Source organism: Triturus cristatus, chromosome 9, assembly GCF_964204655.1.
Source record: "Triturus cristatus chromosome 9, aTriCri1.1, whole genome shotgun sequence".
Taxonomy (NCBI): domain Eukaryota; kingdom Metazoa; phylum Chordata; class Amphibia; order Caudata; family Salamandridae; genus Triturus; species Triturus cristatus.
The window spans coordinates 780053878-780074047 of record NC_140592.1 but is presented as its reverse complement, the minus strand read 5'-3'; the positions used below and the strand labels follow the sequence as shown (position 1 = coordinate 780074047).

General features: G+C 48.0%; 1 long non-coding RNA gene across 1 annotated transcript in view; it reads left to right on the top strand.

Moving 5' to 3' along the window:
- Positions 1–18368, top strand: part of LOC146798838 (uncharacterized) — a 118348-nt gene extending 99980 nt beyond the window's left edge. Inside the window, exon 3 of the long non-coding RNA XR_014969205.1 lies at positions 18043–18368. This is a non-coding gene — a long non-coding RNA (uncharacterized LOC146798838). The remainder of the gene's footprint in view (positions 1–18042) is intronic.
- The last annotated feature ends 1802 nt before the right edge of the window (positions 18369–20170 follow it).

The following is a 20170-nucleotide window of genomic DNA, read 5'->3' as shown; positions in this document are numbered from 1 at the left end:
GATAAATTTGAGTCAATCAAAAAATTAAAAGGAATTTTTATTATTGTTGGAGATCGCAGGTGCTACAATGGTTCAATCAAACCGCTTATATCTGATTAACCAAAGAAACACCGCTGGTCCAAGTGTGAGGATAGACTAATCATTATACAAACATGTTCTCCAGTTTGGTCTTTAAGTATATTTGTATTATGAAGGTCATTGACCTCAATATAGTGTGTTCGATTATTGCACATTCCTACTCTTCCTTATATCTAACTGTCTCATGTAAAATGTCTCAGTGACTTGAATTATAAATCTTCCATCACGTCCAATCTAGGACCTGATTGGCCGGCGAGTTTTAGATAATTTTTTCCCATTCCTCCTTACTATTAAGTCCGCTTTTATATGTATTAAATTTCGACATATAAAATTGTTCCCTCTTTTTTCTGTCAGGGTCACCTGAGGTCTCCGCAGGGATGAGAGGCAGGAGATAGATGAAAAGATCCCAACTTCCCTCTACCACCAGTCCGCCCAACAAGGTCAAAGCAGTACCAGTGAATAGGGGGAAGAGGGGAGACAAGGGAAGGAGAAGGTAGAGGCAGGTCCAGCACACGTCCCACACCACAGAAGCACCACTGGGATCGGAGGAATTCCTGTGAACAGAAGGCTGAATTAATAGTCGGCTAGACTAGGTTCAAAGCGTACATAACTGTTGTTCTACAAAATATTCTACCTGGAAATCTTCCCTCTTCCGCTTGTGTCCACAGATAAAGAAAAAGGCACAACCAGATGCAATACTTCCTAAACACAGATAAAAATAATAGTTAATACTTAATGACACTGATTCAAAGTTGTGCAGTCATGTGGTAGTCCAGGTGAGCAGCTTACCCCAAACATGTGAGGAACTTGAATGCAAGGTGGCAAATAAAGAAAGTATGTAGTTGTAGGTTGTTAGCAGCACAACCTTCTAGAGGAAAATGAAAACCAAAATATGCAGCCACCTATTCAGTAGAGCCTGCAGGTCCATATAGTGCCATGCAATGGGGGTGGAAGCAAGCGACTTCCTCTGCAAGCTCCGTGCTCTGTAGTATGCAGCTATATGCTCCTTCACTCATGAGTCGATTTAGCTGTCCATAAGTAAATTTGTACCACTCAACCTTCAATAATGCCAACAATGTGCGAGCGCACCATGTATGGTGTCAAATACGTAAGGAAAATGCAGATGCCTCGATGCGCACACCAAGAATTAACCCCTATATAACAAGCGGAAAAAACATGGTGTCAAATACATAAGGAAAATGCAGATGCCTCGATGCGCACACCAAGAATAAGCCCCTACATAGCAAGCGGAAAGGACATCCCCTGGGGAGCCACCTAAACTAGCGCCAGCGCGTTACCGCCAAAACAATGAGGATTCTGTCATAGAGGCTGAGAAGAGCGGAGACGGGCCAAAGAAGAACCCCGCGACGCTAACAGGAATTGGAGTCTGCAGGCAGGCGAAAGTTCTCGGCAACCACCAAAGACGTGGCGGCTCCAGCAGAAGCGACGCACCAACACCGGAATTTGTGACCCGGAAATGGCAGAAGTGACCCGGACGATCAAAGGCCAAGGGAAAACAACTAGAACGCGAAGCGCCTGTGCTTCCGAAACGTCATGTTTTATGTGGGTGGTGACTCCGCCCTCACCTCCCCATTCGCTGCAGCGCTAGATCAGGCACAACCTTGACCTTTTCTTTTTGCTGTCACATTTCCCTCTCTTGTACTCATGTGTATGGCCTCTATGATACACCACTTTAAATCTTCTATTTTGTGATCCATTTCAACCCAATGTTCTACCAAGGGTGCATTTTTCCGTTTAGTACCGATCGCAGACTTGTGTTCATTTAATCTCAGTCGTATCTCACTGGAGGTTTCACCAATATAACCTTTCTCACAGGGACACAGAACAAGATGAATAACATTTTTAGTCCGACAATTGACCAAACATTTTTGAAAGTGGGTAATCTTATTACATGTTACCGTGGTTTCTTTCAGGATGTTATCACAGTTGTTACAGGATCCACAGGGGAAATTGCCTACAGGGTTAGAACCATCAATTGTTCATAGGGGTTTTCTATTAGTAGAATTGGGATATGTATGTACTAAACAGTTTCGTATAGTCTTGTTCCTTCTGAAGGAAAAGAGCGGTTTTGGCAAATGCATTGAGTTGGCATTATTTAGTAAATGCCAATTACTGTTAATAAGATTTTTAATCTTATTACTGATATTCATAAAGTTGGTGACACATACTATCTGTTCTAATATTTTAGTGTTCCTTGATTTTGGTTTGAATAAACTATCTCTATTGTAGTACTTAGTTCGTTTGTAGGCTTTTTTGACTAGTTGTTTAGGGTATCCTCTGTCTGTCAATTTCCTAGTGAGTGTTTTGGCATGGAGTTCAAAATCTTTTATGCTTGTACAGTTTCATCTGATTAAAAGAAATTGACCAAAGGGGATATTACTCCTCTGACTTAAAGGGTGATAACTTTCGAAATGCAGCATGGTGTTGCGGTCTGTGGGTTTAGTATATAGCTCCACTGATAGTGTGCCACTTGTGTCTTTTATTGTGATGTCCAAAAATTCACACATTTTGTTATTGTATGCCGAGGTGAACTTTAGATTGTTGTCTCCTAAGTTAAGCCACTCTATAAATGTGTCTAAATTTTCCTGTGTGCCCTGCCAAATAAAACAGACATTGTCTATAAATCGGGACCAGTGGTTTTCGTTATACATATAATTATACTCATCCTGACAAATTATTTCATCATCTTTTGCGAGTCTAAAGAGATTCCTTATTTGTTTTCCTAATTCAATCCATTCCTTTTTGTTAGATTTTCTGTACTGAAGTTAATTATAAGGAGGTTTTCTATTATATTCTCATAGCCTGAAGTGTCCATGATGACAATACTGCCACCTTTGTCACCAGGTTTGATGGTTAACTCCTTATTCTGTTCTAGACTACGAAGAGCATCATGTTGTGCCATGGTCAAGTTGTGTTTAAACCATGTGTTTTTTTATCTAAGATGTTTTCTATTCCTCTCTCTATTACTCTCTCAAAAGTTTCTATATCTTTATTTACCATACGGCCCAATGGAGTCCAGTTTGACTTAGGTTTGAGTCTGATTTATTTTCAGTTACAATTCTTTCTTTGCCCTCAAAAAATCTATAGAGTCTGATTTTACGGAAAAAACTCCTGAGGTCTTTTTCCAGATTAAATTAATCAACATGGGTGGCAATTGCAAATCCTAAACCTTTCTCTAAAATAGTGGTTTCCTCAAAAGTGAGAGTTTTGGTTAACAGATTAATAATGTTTTTTTTTGTTCTACTCCCAATCAGAATCACATACATGAAGCAGGGTCCTTAACGACACCGGGAAGTGTTTACTAACAACAAAATGTGTTGCTGTACGGATTTTTGCATGTATTTCCTGATTTTTAAGGTATTTTGGGCCATATGTAGATAGCTAAATACCGGTCGGTAACAGCCGAAAATCGGTAATTTTCCCTTTACCAACCGGTATTTAGCCCTTTCTAATGTAGGAGGCAGGTTTTAAGGATTCGGTAATTTACCGAATCGGTATTTTAAGAAATCGGTAAAATACCGAATCGGTAAATTACCGAATCTATAAATCCTATGTAGGGAGCACTCAAGTGAGTGCATTTTTGATTTAAGGATTCGTTATTTACCACCAACTACAAGTTGATGGTAAATACCGAATACCTTTTCAAAAGCAATTTTGTGCTTTTTTAAAAGTGCCATGTGGCAGACATACATGCCCTTAGGGCATGTATGTGCGCCACAAGTGCACACATGCATGATTCAGGGGTGCAACAGGGTGTCAATGTGACACCCTGCCACCCTTGAATATGCTCCCCCTATTACCGATTTGGTATTTACCGAATCGGTAATAGTGAATGGCTTCCCATTCATTCCTATGGGCCTCCAGGCCCTTAGGAATGAATGGGAAGGTATGCCTTATTACCGATTCGGTAAATACCGAATCGGTAATCACGAATATTACCGGATCGGTAAAATGTACCGATTTTTTTACCTACTTTCTATTTACCGATTCTTAAATACCGAATCGGTAAAATTCGGTATTTAGGAATCGGTAAATAGAAATTACCTACATATGGCCCTTTGTCTCTAAATCATTATTCCAATTGATGAAAGCACGCCTTCCCTGCCTGAAGGCAAGAAGTTGATGGTGGTGACTGGAAGTAAACCTTTTAACAAAAGCCAGTGATTTAAATGGGAAAAAAATAGTGCAGGTACTCTTAAATGTGGTGAGTGGGAAGGCCAGGGGTGGGGATAAAGGCAAGACAGGCAAAGCTTATTGACTTATATACTAGTTGCAGCACATACCAAAACACGAGAAATTTGTTTCTATAAACAAAACAGGTTAATTTGTTATACTAAACGAAAGTCAAACACAGTGAAATTTTAACATTTCCTTATTTTGTAAAATGTTCTCTCACACAAAAACACGCACACAGAATCAGGCAAACAGACAAACATAAGCAGACACTCACACACAAGAATCAGGTGGGATTAAAGCCCTTTTAACCTTCTTACCTCCCATGGCTTTCCTCATTGTGCTATCACTGGGCTGCCTCGATTATGCTTCTCATTTCTTTACTGTTTCTTTTCTCAGCAGCCAATAAAAACAAAGTAACTAAAAATACTACAATACCCATGAATACACATCGGGTCACATGACCAACCATAGAGAGTATCCCCTATATAAACTCCAGTCATGTTGACAGTATCCTATTTCTTTGCTGCTCTGCAGCCAGTTAAGTGCATTCCCATCTACTATATTTGTTCTATCTGAGTTGGGTATATTTATTCATACTGATGGTTTATTGTTGTTTAATGTTGTCTGCTATTGCTTTTGCTTTACTTTGCAACACAACTTTATTGATTGTGCGCTTACGCTGATGCACATTTTCCTTTTGAATAAAAGTGCAGCTTTCTATGCCTATTTCTCAGTATCTTTATAGCGCTTGTATTTTGGGAGTGCTCTGCCTCCCCGACCAGGCACAATTGCGCCCATTTTGAGTCCCGGTGGAGAGGGAGATTAAGAGAGTGAGGACACGCATCGCTCCAACGCGTAATCCTCTTTCTGTGTTGACGGGCGGCCTGTACTGCGCATGCGCAGCTGCCATTTTGCCCGTTACAAAATCAGTGCTTGCATGAGCTCGGGAGCAGCGCTTTTCATTGCTCTTTTTCCCACTTGCTCGCGGCAGGATCCCGGGGACACCCCTTCTTATTTTTGAGTGGGGCTGGATAATTATGCATAGACTCTGCCTACAGTGGTTCTGGCAAGCCCTACCTCCACATTTGAAAATGTTTCAAAACAGTTTACACATTTCTGTTTGTATATCAATACTTTGGCTTGCCTGGGGTTTCTCCACTCCCCCTTATTGAATATCAGCTACAACTGGTTAAAGCCTTCGCCTATGTGCATTAACCCTTCGTGTGAGGGACAGACAGTCCTCCTGTGGGAAAGTGGGTCACTAAGGTGGGCCATTATGTCGAAGTATTATTTTGAGGAGGACTATTATGAGGAGGAGCCCTCTGGGTCCACGGAACAGGAGCTTGTTGATGCGCTGGACGCAGGAGTGCAGCACTCGGTAAAGAGGGACCTGGTGAGGGCCATAGAGCCACTAAAGCCCAATTTATGCACCTACGCCCAACAGCAAGGCTGGCTCTCCAGCACAGGCAGTCGCCCTAGTGCCAGTGGGAAAGGGTCCAAGAATCTCCACGTGGCAGATTTTGCAAAGTTGGCTAAAGCAATGGCTAGTGACCATGATTATAGCACTTCCGCTAAGGAAGCAACCATCACTGAGTTACCTCAGGGAGATGGAAATGATAACTCCTCGGACCAAGCGTCTGACCAGGAGGAGGCCCCTAGACCCTCCAAAAAATTAAGGAAAGAGCCTTATGTTCACACACCTTCACAACCTAAGCTCCTAACCTTCGAGCCAACGGAGATAGTTCATTCAAATTCCACTGCCTGGCTTCTGCCTCCAGAGGTGGCCGAGTATGTTCAATCTCACATTAGACAGGCATTCGACAAGGATGTGAGAGCGCGGCTTAGATCGGAGTGCCCAAGGCCTGACTTGGTAGGTAAGGTGGCGGAGACGCCGAAGGTGAATCCTTCTATTCTCACATATCTTAAAAAGTATTCCAAAGACCCCAAAAACGGCACAAACCGGGCATGGAGATCATGCCAAGACAAACTTTTAGACTTGATAGGTCCCCTCACTAAGATTTTGGAGTTGGGCTTTCGAGCCAAGGAGTCCGCAATGGCTATTAACCCGGATGAATTGATTAGATGGACGCAAAGAGTGGTCTGTCAGCTGGGTAATGTGAATTGCGCTATGTGCAGCTAACAGTGTTGCTCAATACTTCTAAAATTTGATCTTAAATTGGCAGAGCTCTCCTCTTCCGAATCGGGTCCACTAGCTCTGGGCCTCCTCTTCGGTCAACCCTTTCTCAAGGAGCTGACGAAGTTTGTCGCCACTTTTAGAGGTTTGGATAAGGAGCAGGGATCCCTTAAATGTGCTTTCCGCCCGGTTTTTGGCTGGGCCGGGCGATACTGAGGGCGGTCGTTCGGCCGTGGTTACAGTCAAGGCGCCCCGCGTGGTCAGTACCAGCAACAACGAGGGGGCTACCAGGAGTCCAGCTACAATGGTAACTCCTCCTTCTATCCGACCCATCGAACCAAGAACAGATTCTGGAAGGGCAGATACAGAGGACATCAGGGCGGTCAACAAGATACCGGAAATTCAGGTGAGACTGATTCAGTCTCCGGAAGTAATGTTGGGGGGCAGGATACCATTTTTTTTGCACAATTGGCACACGATCTCGCAGCATGCATGGATCTTAGAGACCGTGCAGGTGTACAAGATAGAGCTTTACAATTCTCCCAATCAGGTTTTTCCTCCACACCAAATGTATTTTTCCCGACAAGATCAGGTCTTCATCTCCGAAGAGATAGATTCTCTCCTAAAGAAAGGGGCCATAGTGGCCACAGACCCTCATCCCAGACGCTTTATCAGCAGCATGTTTCTAGTAGAGAAGAAGTGGGGTGGATCCAAGCTAGTTTTAAATCTAAAGGACTTCAATGGATGGGTAGTATATCGATATTTTAAGATGGAGGGTATTCATCTTCTACGCAACCTCATTCAGGAGGGGCACTGGATGGTCTGTCTGGACATGAAAGATGCATATCTGTCTGTTCCCATTTACAAACTGCATCAACGTTTTCTACAGTACCACTGGCAAGGAGTGCGGTACGAATACAGAGTCCTTCCCTTCGGCCTCTCGTCAGCACCTTGGTGCTTCATGAAACTTCTGCGGCCAGTTGTGGAAAAACTGAGAGCGCGGGGGGGATTCATCTGATTATATATTTGGACAACATCATCATCATGGCTCGTTGTCCTCAACTAGTGATGACCTGTTAGAATGGGGAACCTCGGGTTGGCACAGGTAGGTACCTGTGACAAACAGTGGTCCCTTCTTCTATTCAGGGCGAGAGAATTACCCCTTCAGAACAACCCCTGCTCACCCTATAGGTAGTGTGGCGCGAGCAGTCAGGGCTAAACTTCAGGGCGCTAGTCAGTTAAGCATTTATGATCACACACAGTAAACCACAACGATCCCCCCACAAATGGACACCAGGCGTAAGTTGTATCAAAAATACGGATGCTTTATATAAAAGATTCTTTGTTACGCAGGCATGTACAAGACCATCAATAACGGTTGCGAACTGGAGGCCACAAGATGATAATTAGGCACTGTTCTTGTCTTTGGTAACTTATTCGATCACGAGCGCTTCACAGGGCTCGGTTGAGTCGGTCCAGTCACGATGATGCGCAGGGCACCCGGGATACAGTGATACGGGGAAATCAGAACGTTGCGGACCCCGAGTCCGATAAAGAGTTCACTGTACCTGGGAACGTGCGATGTGCTTGGACGAGTCTTCGGGGGAGATGCAGGTTCTGCACCTCGCGGGTCTTCCGGAACGAGACTTCAGCGGGCGGCTCTCAGTAGACAGGTGCGGCCCAGGGCCCCCGACACGGACTGTGCGGGAGGTCACTGTGGAGGGCGGCACGGTCAGACTCAGGCTGGGAGGTGAAGCTGGGCGGCCGGATACGTTACGACGTACGGGCGGCCGTCCGAGGCTGGATTTCACTTCCCCACTAGAAATCCGGCGGGAGGGCGAGAGGGCACCAAGCGCGCTCCAGTAGCAGGCAGGTGACAGGGAAGCGCGACGGCCAGACTCGATGGGTCCAGAGCGACTCAGGTAGAGCGGGGCTCTCGGCGAGTGGAGGCGGCCAGGCTTCTGGGTGTCACGGCCCTAGGAGGGAGGCGAAGGTGCGCAGGGCACTCCGGCGGGAGAAAGCACACGGCTCGAATTCTCAGACGAGCGGAGACACGGTGAACCCACTGGTCCTGGGGTTCAGTTCAGGGGGCAAGCTCTTCTTCCAAGCCCTTGGAGATAGTTGAAGAACAAAGTGCAAAAGTCTCTTTCAGTCTTTTTCCTCTCCTTCCTCAGCAAGGCACCTACTGCAGGCCAGTCCCTCAGGTCAGGGAAAGTTACTCCTCCTTCAGCTTCTTCCAGGTCCTTCTAGTCGGGCAGAGTTCCTTCGTGGTTCAATCTGGATCTGATTTCTTAGGAGCCAGGCTCCTACTTTTATACAGGGATTCTTTTGTTCTTTAGCGCCAGGGGGCCTGGGCCTGGCTCAGTCCAGTTTTGGAGCACTCTGTTGTGGTGACTCGGTTTGTTCCTTTCAGCAGCAGGGCAGAGACATCAGCCGCTCCACAGGGGGCGGCGCCGGCTTTGTGGTGGCAGAGCACAGGTCTATTCAAGAGTCAGGGTGCACTCCTCCCACCCATCCTGGTGTAATCTCTCTACCCACCACCTGGCAGCCAACCTGTCTCCTGGAATCCCCCAGCCCTGCTCCTGTACTGTTGCTAGGCAGAACACACACACACAGCAGAGGCGGACTGAGATGGTCAGACACGCAAAGGCTAACTTTCTAAAAGTAGCATTTGCAAACCCAGGATATTAAAATAACCTTTACTAAAAGATGTATTTTATTATCCCGAGTTCAGGCATACTAAACATGACGTTCTACCATGCTCTCTGAGTCCACTGGGGTCACAGCGTGTAGCGATCCCAGCAGCCCATTCTGGCCTATGGAGAGCAGGTAGCCTTCAATAGTGAAAAACGAAAATGGCTGTAATTCACTACTAAGACATGCCACACACATCAGGACATGTCCTACCTTATACCTACAATGCACCCTGTGCTTAGGCCTACCAGAGGGGTGACTAACGTGTAGTTAAGGGAAGGTTTAGGGACTGGTAAGTGGAGACACTTGCTCAGTCAGCGCGACGGTACCAGACCGCGCGCAGGTCCTGCAGTGGCAGACCCTAGACACATTTTACCCCGCTGCTTCGGTGGGTGGCACAACCAGTGCTGCAAGCCCACTAGCAGCATTTGGATATACAAGCCCTTGGCACCCCTGGTGCACTCTACTAGGGACTGATAGTAAACCAAATAAACCAAACGTGGAAGTCAATTCACATAATACATTTTACCATAGGGAGCACTTGCACTGTGGCACTGGATGGCAGTGGCACAGTGCCCTGAGCAGCTAACACCAACACAAAACACATTGAGGCACAGACAAAAATGGAAGGGTGACCCACGCCAATGGTGCCAGGTCTAACACGTGTCCCCTCCAGCTGAAAAGTGGGGAGAACTACCCTACCCCAGGGAGTTCTTCATCACTAAGGCGGAAAAACCTGGACAGACCGTCAGCATTGGCGTGATCTGTGCCAGGGCGATGCTCCACCGTAAAGTCCATACCCTGTAGGGAGATGGACCACCTCAACAGTTTTGGGTTCTCACCCCTCATTTGCATCAACCATCTGAGGGGCCTGTGGTCGGTCTGAACCCGGAAGTGAGACCCAAACAAGTAGGGTCTTAGCTTCTTCAGCGCCCAGACCACAGCAAATGCTCCTCGTTCTATCGCACTCCACCGTTGTTCCCGGGGAAGTAGCCTTCTGCTAATAAAGGCTACGGGTTGGTCAAAGCCCTCCTCAGTGATCTGTGAGAGAACAGCCCCTACACCATGCTCTGATGCATCCGTCTGCACCAGGAACTCTTTGGAGAAGTCAGGAGCCAAGAGCACGGGCGCCGTGCACATGGCAGTTTTCAGGGTGTCGAAGGCTTTCTGACAGGTGTCAGTCCATATCACTTTTCTGGGCTGCTTCTTCGAAGTCAGCTCTGTCAAGGGGGCAACGATGCTGCCATACCCCTTGACAAACCTCCTGTAGTACCCGGTGAGTCCTAAAAAGGCCCTCACCTCCGTCTGGGTCTTTGGGGGCTCCCAAGCCAGGATGGTTTCAACTTTGGGCTGGAGGGGCGCCACCTGGCCGCTCCCCACTTGGTGTCCCAAGTACACCACTGAACCCTGCCCGATCTGACACTTGCTTGCCTTGATCGTGAGGCCTGCCTTGCGCAGCGCCATCAACACTTCCCAGAGATGTTGCAGGTGTTCTTCCCATGTGCCGCTGAACACTGCGATGTCATCCAGGTAGGCGGCGCTGAACTCGGTCAGCCCAGCCAACACCTGGTTGACCAACCTCTGGAAGGTGGCAGGGGCATTCTTCATCCCAAAGGGCATCACCCGGAACTGGTAATGCCCATCTGGTGTAGAGAATGCGGACCTCTCTTTGGCCCCATCAGTTAAGGCGATCTGCCAGTACCCAGACGTTAAGTCAAACGTGCTGAGGTACCGTGCAGCCCCTAACCGATCGATGAGCTCATCAGCTCTGGGGATGGGGTGCGCGTCAGTCTTCGTGACTGAGTTGAGTCCTCGGTAGTCCACACAGAACCGGAGTTCGGGCGTGGCACCCGGCGCTGCAGCCTTTGGGACCAAGACCACTGGGCTGGCCCAAGGACTGCTGGAGGACTCAACCACCCCTAGGGCAAGCATCTTCGAGACCTCCTCTTTGATGCAGGCTCTGACCCTGTCAGTTACCCGGTAGGCCTTGTGCTTCACAGGTAAGCTGTCTCCTGTATCTACATCATGGACGCACCAATTTGTGATACCAGGAACCAGGGAGAACAGGTCAGGGAACTGCCCCAGCAGCTGGCGACAGTCACCCTGTTGCTCAGGGGTCAGGGTGGGTGAGAGGTTAACTCCATCCACTGCCCCGTCTCGCTCTGAGGCTACCAAGAGGTCAGGAAGAGGCTCGGACTCCTCTTCCGTCCCATCATCGGTGGCCAAGAGCATGCCCACTTCGGACCTCTCCAAGTGGGGCTTCAGTCGATTGACATGTAGGACCCTTAAGGGGTTCCTAGGAGACCGCAAGTTCACCAAGTAGGTGACAGAACTCTTGCGCTCCACAATCTCAAAGGGTCCGGTCCACTTGTCCTGGAGTGCACAAGGCTCCACAGGGGCCAGGACCCACACTTTTTGGCCAGGTTGAAGCTCAACCAGAGTGGCGTTCTGGTCGTACCACCGCTTCATTTCCTCCTGGCTGGCTTCCAGGTTTGCCTCAGCAAGTTGCCTGAAACGCCTAGTCTGGTTCCGGAAAGCCAGCATGTAACTGTATACATTCTGGGGAGGTTTCCTGGGAGATTGCTCCCAGCCTTCCTTGACCAGACTAAGAGGTCCTCGTACTGGGTGGCCATACAAAAGCTCAAAGGGACTGAACCCTAGAGACTTTTGTGGCACCTCGCGGCACGCAAAGAGAAGGCATGGTAAGAGGACGTCCCACTTACGCCTCATGGGTTCCTCGAGACCCATAATCATGCCCTTCAGGGTTCGGTTGAAGCGCTCAACCAACCCGTTTCCTTGGGGATGGTAAGGTGTGGTGAACTTGTAGGTTACACCACACTCTTGCCAAAGGGACTTCATATATTTCGATATGAAGTTGGTCCCCCTGTCAGACACCACCTCTAGAGGGAATCCTACTCGCAAGTCTGGCATGTCCTGCAGTGAGTGTCAGAACTCCTGCGCATTTGGGGCCAATAGAAGTGGGTGACAAGCCTTTCAAAGGTCTTGTCCTGCCCCAAATGTCCTGCTAACGGTACGTCGTGAGCCAGCCCCAGTAGGAAGGCTCTGAACTTCTGGGGTACCACCAGCGCACGGGCTGACCCAGGTTCAGCAACCTTAGGCTCTGAGTATAGGAGGTCGTTCTCCCAGTAGATCAAGTGAGTTCCGGACTGATCACCATTGGCCTGGGCTGCAGCCTGCTGCCGCATACCCTCTAGAGAGGGGCACTCTTTCTGCTCCCTGCAGAATTCCTCCCTGGTGGGGCCTCCTTCTTGCTGCCAATGGGTCAGCTCAGGCAGGTCCCCCAGTTCGGCTATCTGTTCCCCGGTAGGCTCCAGGGCATCCCCCTCAAGGTCTGCTTCCTCCTGGGCCGTGGGAACTTCAGGAGCCGGATTCCCGTGCCTCCCTTGCCCTCTCTCTAAGGCCGGTTCCTGGGCCTCTCCCTCAGGCTCCAGGGTTCCTTCAACACCCCTACCGGCTGCCATTGACCGGGTGGTCACGCACGCCCAATCAGGCAAGCCCACCATCCGCAGGTGAGTTGTCTTCTCCACCTTTTCCCAAGGGGAGCTCTCCAAATCGTTACCTAGGAGACAATCAACAGGCATGGCCTCTCTCACAGCCACTTGCAGAGTACCAGAGACCCCCCCCCACTCAAAGGGAACCTGAGCCATCGGACACTGACTCTCTGTGTTGTCGGCATTGACAACACGGCAGAATGCGTGTGGGACAACCTGCTCTTGAGACACCAGGTGTTGCTTGACAGCAGTCACACTGGCTCCTGTATCTCTAAGAGCCCCCACCCTCTTGCCATTTATGGTCACCCACTGCCCATACTTTTGAGTATTGGGGGGCAGCTGGGCCTCAGCGACCATCTCACTGTCTCCTAATGAGACTAGGGTCATCTGTACGGGATCCCCCACCCCTTGGACATCTATCTCCCTCCCCAAGGCTACACTATTCACCTGCTTGGGGGGTGGAGCACCAGAGGGTGCTGGTTTACCATACAGGGGGCACTTGGGATCCACGGAAATGTGCCCCAGGTTGTTACACTTGTAACATCTGAGGGGCCCTCTTTGAACAGGGTTACCTGTCGGGGCCCCGGTCTGCTTCGGGGGTGGGGGTGGCTGAGAACCTTTCCCTTGGTTCCCTTGGGAATTACTTTGGGGCCCTCTGTAGAACTCCCTCTGTTTACCCTTGTCCCCCCCACTCTTCTGCTGGGGACCCTGAACACCCTTGGCGGGGCCTCCCACGGGACCCTTGTGGACCCTGGTGCTGATCCAGCGGTCCGCCTCCTCAGCAAGCTTCCTCGGGTTGGACAGCTTGCTATCGATCAGGTGTTGGCGTAGCTCAGGAAAACAATTATCCGACAAGTGCTCCCATGCAATCAAATCAAACAGCCCTTGGTAATCATTCACTTTGCTACCCTTCACCCAACCATCCAGCGCTCTGCAAAAAAAGGTCACATATTCTACATAAGTGGTACCAGGTTTCTTGGTGCAATCCCTAAATCTCTGTCTGTACAATTCAGGAGTCAACCCATACCTTGTCATAAGAGCCTCCTTCATGTGGGGATAGGATGTGTGGACATCAGAGGGGAGGTCTAGCAGTGTGTCCCGCCCCTCACTCAGGAACCTTCCCCACAACCCCGCTCCCCAATCCTTCTCAGGGACCCGGTGGGAGGACATGGCTACTTCATAGGCCCTGAACCACTGCCCAATATCATCCTGCTTATAATATTCTTTGACTACATCTTTAGGAATGTGCACCCTTGACTCTGTTGAATTGCTGCCACCAGAGGGTGAGTTGTCTAAACTCCTGGCCTTGAGATCCAACTCCCTCATTTTTACCTCATGCTCCATGGCCAGTTTCTGCCTTTCCATCTCCATTTGCAGTTTTGCCATCTCCACCTCATGTGCTCGTGCAGCACTCCTGTCGGCCATCTCCTCGGGCGACAGGCCTCTGCTAGGCTCAAAAGCACCTTCTGGGGGTATCACCTCTCATGCATTCTCTGGAAACTTTGATTCGTGCCAGGCTCTCAGCGCCTTCACGTACTGATCCTTGGTCGTTAGTCCACTTTGCTTAATTCTGTACTTGGAGAGATATCCTTTCAGGACATCATTTGTGCACTTCCTCAGTGCCTCGGGCTCCCAATCGATGTCATCCACTCCAGAGAATACAGAGGATGCTCCGCCTCCACCGACTGAGCTAGGCATGGTTTCTTAAGGTGGAGATTCTTCTTTAGCAACAACTGTCAATTAATCTGTGGCTGCGTTATAGGTCTGCTCTACGTGGTGATCAATAATTCACTGTATGTAAATCATAAATGCAAATTCGAGATCCCACCGCTGCCACCAATCTTAGAATGGGGAACCTCGGGTTGGCACAGGTAGGTACCTGTGACAAACAGTGGTCCCTTCTTCTATTCAGGGCGAGAGAATTACCCCTTCAGAACAACCCCTGCTCACCCTATAGGTAGTGTGGCGCGAGCAGTCAGGGCTAAACTTCAGGGCGCTAGTCAGTTAAGCATTTATGATCACACACAGTAAACCACAATGATCCCCCCACAAATGGACACCAGGCGTAAGTTGTATCAAAAATACGGATGCTTTATATAAAAGATTCTTTGTTACGCAGGCATGTACAAGACCATCAATAACGGTTGCGAACTGGAGGCCACAAGATGATAATTAGGCACTGTTCTTGTCTTTGGTAACTTATTCGATCACGAGCGCTTCACAGGGCTCGGTTGAGTCGGTCCAGTCACGATGATGCGCAGGGCACCCGGGATACAGTGATACGGGGAAATCAGAACGTTGCGGACCCCGAGTCCGATAAAGAGTTCACTGTACCTGGGAACGTGCGATGTGCTTGGACGAGTCTTCGGGGGAGATGCAGGTTCTGCACCTCGCGGGTCTTCCGGAACGAGACTTCAGCGGGCGGCTCTCAGTAGACAGGTGCGGCCCAGGGCCCCCGACACGGACTGTGCGGGAGGTCACTGTGGAGGGCGGCACGGTCAGACTCAGGCTGGGAGGTGAAGCTGGGCGGCCGGATACGTTACGACGTACGGGCGGCCGTCCGAGGCTGGATTTCACTTCCCCACTAGAAATCCGGCGGGAGGGCGAGAGGGCACCAAGCGCGCTCCAGTAGCAGGCAGGTGACAGGGAAGCGGGACGGCCAGACTCGATGGGTCCAGAGCGACTCAGGTAGAGCGGGGCTCTCGGCGAGTGGAGGCGGCCAGGCTTCTGGGTGTCACGGCCCTAGGAGGGAGGCGAAGGTGCGCAGGGCACTCCGGCGGGAGAAAGCACACGGCTCGAATTCTCAGACGAGCGGAGACACGGTGAACCCACTGGTCCTGGGGTTCAGTTCAGGGGGCAAGCTCTTCTTCCAAGCCCTTGGAGATAGTTGAAGAACAAAGTGCAAAAGTCTCTTTCAGTCTTTTTCCTCTCCTTCCTCAGCAAGGCACCTACTGCAGGCCAGTCCCTCAGGTCAGGGAAAGTTACTCCTCCTTCAGCTTCTTCCAGGTCCTTCTAGTCGGGCAGAGTTCCTTCCTGGTTCAATCTGGATCTGATTTCTTAGGCGCCAGGCTCCTACTTTTATACAGGGATTCTTTTGTTCTTTAGCGCCAGGGGGCCTGGGCCTGGCTCAGTCCAGTTTTGGAGCACTCTGTTGTGGTGACTCGGCTTGTTCCTTTCAGCAGCAGGGCAGAGACATCAGCCGCTCCACAGGGGGCGGCGCCGGCTTTGTGGTGGCAGAGCACAGGTCTATTCAAGAGTCAGGGTGCACTCCTCCCACCCATCCTGGTGTAATCTCTCTACCCACCACCTGGCAGCCAACCTGTCTCCTGGAATCCCCCAGCCCTGCTCCTGTACTGTTGCTAGGCAGAACACACACACACAGCAGAGGCGGACTGAGATGGTCAGACACGCAAAGGCTAACTTTCTAAAAGTAGCATTTGCAAACCCAGGATATTAAAATAACCTTTACTAAAAGATGTATTTTATTATCCCGAGTTCAGGCATACTAAACATGACGTTCTACCATGCTCTCTGAGTCCACTGGGGTCACAGCGTGTAGCGATCCCAGCAGCCCATTCTGGCCTATGGAGAGCAGGTAGCCTTCAATAGTGAAAAACGAAAATGGCTGTAATTCACTACTAAGACATGCCACACACATCAGGACATGTCCTACCTTATACCTACAATGCACCCTGTGCTTAGGCCTACCAGAGGGGTGACTAACGTGTAGTTAAGGGAAGGTTTAGGGACTGGTAAGTGGGGACACTTGCTCAGTCAGCGCGACGGTACCAGACCGCGCGCAGGTCCTGCAGTGGCAGACCCTAGACACATTTTACCCCGCTGCTTCGGTGGGTGGCACAACCAGTGCTGCAAGCCCACTAGCAGCATTTGGATATACAAGCCCTTGGCACCCCTGGTGCACTCTACTAGGGACTGATAGTAAACCAAATAAACCAAACGTGGAAGTCAATTCACATAATACATTTTACCATAGGGAGCACTTGCACTGTGGCACTGGATGGCAGTGGCACAGTGCCCTGAGCAGCTAACACCAACACAAAACACATTGAGGCACAGACAAAAATGGAAGGGTGACCCACGCCAATGGTGCCAGGTCTAACATGACCCATCTAGAATGAGCGATCAATCTTTTACAGAGTCTCGGTTTTATTGTAAATCCACAAAAAACGGGTAACTCCTTCTGGTAGCATGGCTAGTTTCAGGGACAGATGGAAGATCCCAGGCCTTTTGCGAGACGCTGACAGATTTATCAGTGAGGCATGGTCAACTAACACCCACAAGCGATACTCCTCGGCTTGGAAACGATGGTGTAGTTGGTGTTCTCAACGGGATGTGGATCCCATTAAAGCACATGTCATCTTCATTGTAAACTTTCTAGCTTCTAACGTGGCATCGGATTTAGCCTGTAGAACGGTGAATAATTTCCAGTCCGCCATCCCAGCAGGTCACGTGTCAGTGGATGGCAAACCGGCAGGAGCGCATTCTTTGATATGTAAACTGCTCAGGGGTATGCGGATGGTCAAACCCCCTTGTCCCAAATATTCAGAGTTATGGGATGTGTCCTCCATCCTGAGATTTTTGGAGGCCTGGCCTTCCAATAAGTATTTGTCAAGAAAACAGCTTTCTGCTAAATTGACAATGCTACTCTGCCTAGTATCATGCAAAAATGTCTCAGATGTCTGTGCTTTAGATCTAGCAGGTCGTAGGGTTTCCCCAGAGGGTGTGACTTTTGCAATTACAAGACGTACTAAATGTAATACCTCTTAAATAGCTTATCCAGGTTTCCCTAACAATCGTAAACTGTGTGTAGTACAGTGTTTAAAAGATTATGAGGTGTGTACTGCTGAGTTTCGGCAAGACATGAGTGGTCAATTGTTAATTGTGCTGCAAAAACCTTTTCGCCCAGTGACTCCAGCTACCTTGTCTAGATGGGTGCATTGGTTCATGAGCGGAGCGGGTATTGATGAGTCGAAATTTGGAGCACATTCAGCTCATGGAGCTATGGCATCTAAGGCTTTCTCTGTAGGTGTAAGCCTCGCAGATATTATGAATGCAGCTGATTGGTAAACTGAAACCACGTTTAAATCCTTTTAATATAAGCCTATTGTGGATGTGGCATCAGTAGTGGTGGCTAAGCTTGAAACAAGCATAATCAGTGCCTCCGGTCCTGACATAGAATTCAAAATGTGCGAACATAGGTGACAAGAATTTTCAATTCTATTGAGGACACGGAGGCGAGCATTATCCCAGCCAAAGACATGTATTTTACATTGTAAATTGCATTGTATGGTTATTTGAGTATCTTCATACTGCATATATGTTCTTATGTTTTCCCTTCCCTTTCTGATGTATTGGTGAGATATCAGAGGGTGAACGGTGTTACGGTCTTATCCTTTTTCATTTCAGGTGCTGATCTCAAGTAAAGCATGATGGTCCACTTTATTGGATGGTCTTCGCGTTTCCACGGAGGTTGATTGTGACACGTTTATTCAGAAACCAAGTCTGGAACAAGGAGCCCCGTTGGGCTGCACGTTATCTCGGCTAGAGAGGTTCTTCTACGTTATGGATGGTTCTTCAAGATCAAGTTGTTGTTTATGAACTTAACTGTTCAAAGAAAGAGGATACTGTCAACATGACTGGAGTTTATTTAGGGGATACTCTCTATGGTTGGTCATGTAACCCGATGTGTATTCATGCGTATTGTAGTATTTTTAGTTACTTTGTTTTTATTGGCTGCTGAGAAAATAAACATTAAAGAAATGAGAAGCATAATCCTTGCCTCCGTGTTCTTAATAGAATTGAAAATTCTTGTTGCATTTGTTCGCAAATTTAGAATTCCTTGCAACACAGCATGACGGCGAACACCCGGATATCATGCAAATGAGCCCACACTGAATAGTCAGTGGGGGCTCAGCTCAAGGCTATAAAAGTGCTTTGGCTGCCAAAGAGACAGGCTACCACCACTAGAGGCCAATGCGCCTACCCTTCATGATTACCAGTACTCTCCAGGGCAATACAGAAGTGGCGGTACTCAGAGTGATAAAAATAAGAAGTGCCAGTACTCATTACCTGTGAGTACTGGCCCGTTTAAGACACTGACAATGGCAGGATCCTTTCCGAGACGGTATCCAACACTTCATGAGACACTGCTCTAGTCCATTGCTTAATTATACACCATCATATCAACACCAGGTGCACAGAATGCAGGAGATGAAAGGTGCTTTTTATACCACTGCATGTCTAAATATTGGAGGATTGTGCTCAAGACCGGACTGGCGATACCTCCCCAGGAGGCTGGAAGGGTGGGGAGCTGGTTTTGTAGCAGTGCAGTCATTTTGAAAGCACTTCCTGCAGTGTTCCCTGTACATCCAGTATCGGAATTCTCTTTATTCGGCTGTCAACAGCCATACATCCAGTAGTTTTCAGGCAACAATAAAAGTGTTGAGATAACTTGACTCTTAACTCTGATGAATAATGTACCTACTGGAGAGAGATGGGAGTTTTGTCTAGTGGCAGTTTTGATTCATCTAAGGTAGCGCAGAAGGTTAACATGCCTGCTGCAAAGAACATATACTCTGCAGATCACAGAACAGTATTTTATGTGCATAGCTTAGTGGGTTACTGCTTTTTTCACAGCGCACCATTTGTTACTGTGCAGTTCATAAGTTAAAATCGTAATCTAGGACAGTGAGCTTTGAATTGCCATCAAAGAGCTGCATGCAAGCTGCCTGGTACAGGTTACAAAGTTATGGTTTGTTCTGAGTCTTTCATTATCCTAATGTTGCTAAAAAGGGTTTGTGTGAGTAGAAATAAATTCTGATTGCCAAAGCTAACAATAACCACTGTGTTACGTTCTGAATCCTGGGTTTGTGCTTTTCTAGACCAAGCAATCTTAAAAAATGCCTACCACTATGGATGGTATGAATACTACACCTTGTAGTCCCCTTTGTCTTATTTAATATTTTCTATACACTGATTTACACACATACGACTCATTGTCTCTCTATTTTTGTGTGATGTTAAGTGCTCCGACACCCCAGACTGGTATGAGAGGTGCTAAAAAACAAATTAAATACATGCAAGAGAGGGGACTATAGAGAGATGAGGGAGACTGTTGGAGGGTGATAGTGAGGGAATCATTTACGAGCCCCAACAAAGATTGTGGAATCCTGGTGCATAGTGAGGTCATCATTTACTATGCTTTAAAAGCTAATACAATTGAATACATAATGTAAAATGTGTTATATAATGCACCATTTTTGCACAAATGTTCTTGTATTTCCTAAGTAGATTTCATTTGTAAAGGTATATTAATAAATAAATAAATCTGTGAGGTACTCAGCATTGTTATCTCACAGTTTATTAAGAAATCCTGTGGTTATACTGAATAAGTAGCTACCTACGTCATTATCATATGGAATCTCTTCATTGATGTCATAACTAGACTTTCACAATTGCTTTATCAACCTTCTTGCTTTCTCAGAAATGCTTGAAAATGCACCATTTGACCACTCTTTTTCCAAACTTTTCAAAG